Consider the following 8,126-nt stretch of genomic DNA (forward strand, 5'->3'; position numbering starts at 1 on the left):
TCCTCTCTTCTCCCCTTCCCACTCTCTCGCTCTCTCTCTCTCTATCGTGCATGCTTTTTCAGCCATCAATGAAATCACAACCAATCTTGCTGTTGACTTGTCATAGACCAGAGAAATAGAATAAGCAGGGCTGTTACACATTGAAACACACACATAAGCTGTCCTTTCCATTGCTTCTCATAGGGGTCTCTGTCTGTTTCCCCTTCTCATTGCATGCAGCAGACAGCTTCTATTGTATCCTGTTTTTGTCACAGCCCTGTGTTCTGTTTAGCTTGGTGCCCTTTTACCTCTTTCTCGGTTTCTCTCATGATTTAATCCTGTCCGTTTTCCCCTTCTCTCTATCCCTGCTGACTCCTCCCTTCATCTCTCTCTCCCTCCGCTCTCTGACACACTCAAACACGCACACATACACACACGCACACACACCCTCCTCCCCCACCGCTGCAGTGTCTCAACTGCCTTGGAGCAAACAAGAGAGGAAATAGAACACAGACAATAATAAGAAAGGCGAGAAAGAGGGGGATAGAAAGAGATAGAGAGGGTGTGAAAGACAGGAGAATGTTGGACTAAAGGTGGAGTGCACACAGCCTTTCTCTTCCAGCAAGTGTTTGTCTGCAGTATCCCTGGTGAATGGACGCTGGACGGTGAAACGGTAAGCCTGCCTGCTTTATTTTCTCACACACCCTTTTTTTGTCATCACTGCTAAGTTGGCCTCCTTTGGGCCCCCTTTGTTTGTCTGGGGTGGGGTGAGGAATTGCTATGTGACTGTATTCATAATACGGAGGAACAGAACATTTTTCCTCTCAGCTGAGCTCAGGATGGTGATGTTCTGAGATGGAACCAAGGCTGCTTCTCCAGTCCCCTCCTCCACCCTCCCTGCTCTCTATGTAGACATAGACATGGACAAGGAGAGCTGGTGTCTGCCTGTCTGTGGTGCACATCTCCTCCTTCATACATCCTTGTCTGTAATGTTGGGTTTATGTGAAATGGGAAGGATACCTTAAAGGTGTGTGTGTGCATGCTCTGTCCATCCCAGCGACCATGAGAGAGAAAGAAGAGAGCCAGTAAAAGCACTGTCACGTAGGATCTGCTGTATGGCTCTCATGACTGCCTTAGTTAGACAGTGAATGTGACACTGCGGTGGGAGGAGCACACACCCCGTGGAGCTTTGCTCTGCAGGCAGGCACTGGACTGGACATTGGCTTCACATCGGCATTTAGCAGCGCTCCGCCTGCCAGCCCACATCAACAATAACATCAGCACTTCGATCGATAACCGTTTTGACCCGGGATGGGTGTGTGTGGAGGTGTATTTGTGATGTGTGTGCATGAGTGTGATTGTGACAAAGTGAGAGAGTGTGTGTGTTCACTGCTCTCCATCGGCCACAGCACTGAGGGTCATTTGTTTTATTTTAAAAATCCCTCATATCTCTAATGAGGCATTACCGTGGCTTGTGGAGAGGGGTCAGAGTCAGCAGTGCAGTGCCAGGAGTCTGTCTATGTGTGTTTGTGTGTATGTGTGAGTGAGAGAGAGAGAGAGCGATAACCTGCGCAGGGAGGGGTCGAGGGGCTAGGGGGTTTAACAGTGGGGAGGCAGATGAGGTTGATGCAGTGGAGAGAGAGAGAGAAATGGGGAAAGAGAGAGAGAGAAATGGAGAGAGAAGGAGATTGGGAAACAGGAGGAAAACAGGACAAGAGAGGAGAGATGGAGAGAATGTAATGAGAAACATTGAGGGGACAGGGCTGTTTAGCCGAGTGTCACCGGAGATGATGGATGATGCAGACTAAAGAACTGGCTGCATGCGATAGTCCGAAAGAATGAAGTGAAACAGCCAACATCCAGGCCCTCAGACATCTAAAAATGGAGGCAAAAATGGTGGAAGAAAATCCCACAATGCTTTGGGATCTCTGGAGAAAGACAGATCAAATCAAATCAAATTTTATTAGTCACATGTGCCGAATACAACAGGTGTAGACCTTACAGTGAAATGCTTACTTACGAGCCCCTAACCAACAATGCAGTTTAAAAAATAAATATGAATAAGAAATAAAAGTTACCAGTAGTTAAAGAGCAGCAGTAAAATAACAATAGCGAGACTATATACAGGGGGAACCGGTACAGAGTCAATGTGATGAGGTACCGGTTAGTCGAGGTAATTGAGGTAACATGTACATGTACATGTAGGTAGAGTTATTAAAGTGACTATGCAGAGATGAAAACAACAGAGAGTAGCAGCAGTGTAAGGGGGGGGGGGGTAGCCATTTGGTTAGACGTTCAGGAGTCTTATGGCTTGGGGGTAGAATCTTTTTAGAAGCCTCTTGGACCTAGACTCAGCGCTCCAGTATCTCTTGCCGTGCAGTAGCAGAGAGAACAGTCTATGACTAGGGTGGCTGGAGTCCTTGACAATTTTTAGGGCCTTCCTCTGACACCGCCTGGTATAGAGGTCCTGGATGGCAGGAAGCTTGGCTCCAGTGATGTACTGGGCCGTTCGCACTACCCTCTGTAGTGCCTTGCGGTATGAGGCTGAGCAAATGCCATACCAGGCAGTGATGCAACCAGTCAGGATGCTCTCGATGGTGCTCTTTGAGGATCTGAGGACCCATGCCAAATCTTTTCAGTCTCCTGAGGGGGAATAGGTTTTGTTGTGCTCTCTTCATGACTGCCTTGGTGTGCTTGAACCATGTTGGTGATGTGGACACCAAGGAACTTGAAGCATTCAACCTGCTCCACTCCAGTCCTGTCGATGAGAATGGGGGCGTGCCTGGTCCTCTTTTTCCTGTAGTCCACAATCATCTCCTTTGTCTTGATCACGTTGAGGGAGAGGTTGTTGTCCTGGCACCACACGGCCAGGTCTCTGACCTCCTCCCTATAGGCTGTCTCGTCATTGTCGGTGATCAGGTTGTATCATCGGCAAACTTAATGATGATGTTGGAGTCGTGCCTGGCCGCGCAGTCATGTATGAACAGGGAGTACAGGAGGGGACTGAGCACGCACCCCTGAGGGGACCCTGTGTTGAGGATCAGCGTGGTGGATGTGTTGTTACCTACCCTTACCACCTGGGGGCGGCCCGTCAGGAAGTCCAGGATCCAGTTGCAGAGGGAGGTGTTTAGTCCCAGGGTCCTTAGCTTATTGATGAGCTTTGTGGGCACTATGGTGATGAATGCTGAGCTGTAGTCAATGAATAGCATTCTCACATACTGAAGGTGTTCATTTTGTCCAGGTGGGAAAGGGCAGTGTGGAGTGCAATAGAGATTGCATAATCTGTGGATCTGTTAGGGCGATATGCAAATTGAGTGGGTCTAGGGTTTCTGGGATAATGGTGTTGATGTGAGCCATGACCAGCCTTTCAAAGCACTTCATGGCTGCAGACGTGAGTGCTACAGGTCGGTAGTCATTTAGGGAGGTTACCTTAGTGTTCTTGGGCACAGGCACTATGGTGGTCTGCTTAAAACGTGTTGGTATTATAGACCTGGACAGGGAGAGGTTGAAAATTTCAGTGAAGACACTTGCCAGTTGGTCAGCGCATGCTCACAGTACACGTCCTGGTAATCCATCTGTCCCTGCGGCCTTGTGAATGTTGACCTGTTTTAAGGTCTTACTGACATCAGCTGCGGAGAGCATGATCACACAGTCTTCCGGAACAGCTGGTGCTCTCATGCATGTTTCAGTGTTATTTGCTTCGAAGCGAGCATAGAAGTAGTTTAGCTCGTCTGGTATGCTCGTGTCGCTGGGCATCGTTCGGCTGTGCTTCCCTTTGTAGTCTGTAATGGTTTGCAAGCCCTGCCACATCCGACGAGCGTCAGAGCTGGTGTAGTACGTTTCGATCTTAGTCCTGTATTGGCGCTTTGCTTGTTTGATGGTTTGTCGGAAGGCATAGTGGGATTTCTTATAAGCTTCCGGGTTAGAGTCCCGCTTCTTGAAAGTGGCAGCTCTTGCCTTTGTCTCAGTGCGGATGTTGCCTGTAATCCATGGCTTCTGGTTGGGGTATGTACGTACAGTCACTGTGGGGACGACATCATTGATGCACTTGTTGATGAAGCCAATGACTGATGTGGTGTACTCATCAATGCCATCGGAGGAATCCCAGAACATATTCCAGTCTGTGCTAGCAAAACAGTCCCGTAGCTTAGCATCTGCTTCATCTGACCCCTTTTTTATTGGTCAAGTCACTGCTGCTTCCTGCTTTAATTTTTGCTTGTAAGCAGGAATCTTGAGGATAGAATTATGGTCAGATTTGCCAAGCGGAAGGCGAGAGAGAGCTTTGTATGCGTCTCTGTGTGTGGAGTGAAGGTGGTCCACAGATTTTTTCTCTTTGGTTGCACATTTAACATGCTAATAGAAATTTGGTAAGACCGATTTAAATTCCCCTGCATTAAAGTTCCCAGCCACTAGGAGCGCCGCCTCTGGGTGAGCGTTTTCCTGTTTGCTTATGGCGGAATACAGCTCATTGAGTGCGGTCTTAGTGCCAGGATCAGTCTGTGGTGGTATGTAGACAGCTACGAAAAATACAGATGAAAACTCTCTAGGTAGATAGTGTGGTCTTCAGCTTATCATGAGATACTCTACCTCAGGTGAGCAAAACCTCGAGATTTCCTTAGAAATGTACAAAAATACATAGTCCGCCGCACCTTGTCTTAAAAGATGCCGCTGTTCTATTCTTCCGATACAGCATATAACCAGACAGCTGTATGTTGACAATGTCGTTGTTCAGCCACGACTCTGTGAAGCATAAGATATTACAGTTTTGAATGTCCCGTTGGTAGTTTAATCAAGTCAAGCCAAGTCAATATGGAATATTTCAAGAACTTTGAACATTTCTTCAAGTGCAGTCGCAACAACCATCAAGAGCTTTGATGAAACTGGCTCTCATGTGGACTGCCACAGGAAAGGAAGACCCAGAGTTACCTCTGCTGCAGAGGATAAGTTCATTAGAGTTACCAGCCTCAGAAATTGCAGGCCAAATAAATGCTTCACAGAGTTCAAGTAACAGACACATCTCAACATCAACTGTTCAGAGGAGACTGTGTTAATCAGGCCTTTATGGTCGAATTGCTGCAAAGAAACCACTACTAAAGAACACTAATAAAAAGAGACTTGCTTGGGCCAAGAAACACAAGCAATGGACATTAGACCGGTGGAAATCTGTCTTTGGTCTGATGAGTTAAAATTTGAGATTTTTTAGCTCCAACAGCCGTATCTTTGTGAGACGCAGAGTAGGTGAACGGATGATCTCCGCATGTGTGGTTCCCACTGTGAAGAAGCATGGAGGAGGAGGTGTGATGGTGTGGGGGTGCTTAGCTGGTGACTCTGTCTGTGATTTATTTAGAATTCAAGGCACACTTAACCAGCATGGCTACCACAGCATTTTGCAGCGATCCCATCTGGTTTTCGCTTAGCGGGACTATCATTTGTTTTTCAACAGGACAATGACCCAACACACCTCCAGGCTGTGTAAGGGCTATTTGACCAAGAAGGAGAGTGATGGAGTGCTGTATCAGATGACCTGGCCTCCACAATCACCCGACCTCAACCCAATTGAGATTGTTCGGGATGAGTTGGACCGCAGAGTGAAGGAAAAGCAGCCAACAAGTGCTCAGCATATGTGGGAACTCCTTCAAGACTGTTGGAAAAGCCTTCCAGGTGAAGCTGGTTGAGAGAATGCCAAGAGTGTGCAAAGCTGTCATCAAGGCAAAGCGTGCCTACTTTGAAGAATATAAATATTTGTTTAACACTTTTTTAGTTTCTACATGATTCCATATGTGTTATTTCATAGTTTTGAGGTCTTCTATTATTGTACAATGTAGAAAATAGTAAGAATAAAGAAAAACCCTTGAATGAGTACCGTAGGTGTGTCCAAACTTTTGACTGGTACTGTATGTCTAGTGTAACTCTTGCAGTCATTCATGTTAAATCTAAATGGCTATCACATAGTTTCATCTTCAGTGTGTTAGAAAGTATCACAATGTTCAGTTTACACGTAGAAGGTACTAGAACACACAGAAGGACCGGGTAGGGTAAAAAATAGACGTGGACCAAGCAAAAGTAATAAAGTCAGGTCAGACATTTCACATACTTTAAAATCTTGGTGTGCTTTACGTTATGGAGGTATGTCAACAATTTAAACTGGTAACTCTACAGAGAAGAAATGTGACCCATAGTGATGTCACTGCTTGGAAGGTTGGTGCAGCCATGTCAGACACAGCTCCTTCTGCACTATGGGAGATGTCCACCAAAGACAGAACCGCATGCCTAAGTCCTACAGTACATTATATCACCTCAAACAAAAACGTCATGTAGCCTAGGACCCAGCATTCTGTGTCTGTATTTTCTGTTACACAATAATAAGTTTATCTCAGGAAATAACTACATGTATGAGATCTGAAAAAGATTTCCTCACATATCCCATTTTCCCACTTCTATTTGCAGATTTGCTTTTCAAGCTAACAGCCTAGATGACACTCTAATATGATGTAGCTTGATAACCCATGCAATTAGAGTGGGATTGAAGCCGGAAGTTGGACTGAGAGGAGGAGGAACTGGAAAGGGCAGTAATGGGGCTTAACACAAAGTCAGAGGTCTCTGGTGACCTTGGCTGTAAGAATGAATGACAGGGATCATATGAAAGTAGATCACACCCCTTCATTGAGCGCTCTCTAAGGTTTTGCTAACACAAATTGGTTAAACTCACACACTCACATGATGCCATTGCCCATGCGGTGTCATACAAGACACAAACTAATATAATTGCCATATTGGTCTACAATATATCACATACTTGGAATTTGGGCACAGCAGTACAAGCATAGCACAACACATTTCTGCCATTTTGAATGGGGCTTTTAATAACCTGCCAGTAAAGTTCCCCAAAGAACATATCCAGCAGGAAAAACAATGGTTAAGTTCAATTTGACCCCTCCTAAACCCTCTGTAAGGTTGCCTCTGCCCCTCCATTGTGAGACATAATGGCTTGGGACAGCTGTAGCTTTAAAGTGACAGTGGCCGGTTTGTCTCTATGTTTTTTGGTCTGAGAAGGACAATGGGGTTGTACCATATGCTTCCCTCATCTATGCCCTTGTAGGTTAGAAGACTTGGCTGACTTTACCACTTAAATTGATTATATTATAGTACGGGGAAATGATACAATATGTCCATCTCCTTTTACACTTAAGAACAATGATTTATGTGGACATATTTAATGTTATACTGTATCATATTACTCTAGGCCTGCAGGCTGTGGGAATATTCACCAAACCGGCCTCTATGAAATTGTTCTGCTAATTCCTTTAGCAATTGAATAACTCTGATAACCTACTCTGGAATGCAGTAAACACAGAAATAACGACTACTGTGAACCCTTTTAAGCAGGTTATACCTTTTTTATTTGTTACTCTGCTAGGTCCAATACTGTGCCAAGCCTCTTGTGACCCATCATGCTGACTAGCTTCCTGGATTTCTGACTGTCAATTGGACTGAACTAAATTAGGGTGGGGCTTTATCTGTTTGTAGTAATGTTACAGTAAGTAAGGATTAGGTTATCGTTGAGTTTTATGTAAATCTACATAAATGAATTTCTCTTTCTCTCCTTCCCTCCTCTCTTTCTCCCTCGCTAATCTGTGCTGGCGCTCAGAACTAGGACCCTGTGTGTGAGCCTGAGGAGGATGGGCCCTCTTCCCAGCACTAATTACTGAGGGCAGAGCAAAGGAACTAACAGAGCATCTTTGTGTTCCATTCCTCACACATAACATCAGTCATATGACAGAGTACAAGGAGGAGGTGGTGGAGGAGGAAGTGGTGGAGGTGGTGGAGGAGGGGAGGAGATAGTGGAGGAGGGAAGAAGGAGGTGGTGGAGGAGGGGAGAAAGAGGTGGTGGAAGAGGGGAAGAGGTAGTGGAGGAGGTGGTGGGGAGGGGAGGAGGTAGTGGAGGAGGTGGGGGAGGAGGTGGTGTTGGAGGAGGTGGTGCCAGAGGAGGAGGAGGTGATGGAGGAGTGGAGGAGGAGGAGGTGGTGGAGGAGGGAAGGAGGTGGTGGTGGAGGAGGAGGAGGTGGTGGTGGAGGAGGTGGTGGAGGAGGTGTTGGAGGAGGTGGTGGCGGAGGAGGAGGAGGTGATAGAGGAGGAGGGGAGGAGTG

General features: G+C 46.3%; 1 protein-coding gene across 1 annotated transcript in view; it reads left to right on the forward strand.

Annotated features, from left to right (window-relative positions):
* Nucleotides 1-369: 369 nt before the first annotated feature.
* gnaz (guanine nucleotide binding protein (G protein), alpha z polypeptide) overlaps nt 370-8,126 on the forward strand; it is a 40,947-nt gene continuing 33,190 nt past the window's right edge. The window contains exon 1 of the mRNA XM_029709192.1: nt 370-652. The gene's annotated coding sequence lies outside the window, so the exon portion shown is untranslated. The remainder of the gene's footprint in view (nt 653-8,126) is intronic.

Source organism: Salmo trutta, chromosome 23 (genome assembly GCF_901001165.1).
Source record: "Salmo trutta chromosome 23, fSalTru1.1, whole genome shotgun sequence".
Classification (NCBI taxonomy): Eukaryota; Metazoa; Chordata; class Actinopteri; order Salmoniformes; family Salmonidae; genus Salmo; species Salmo trutta.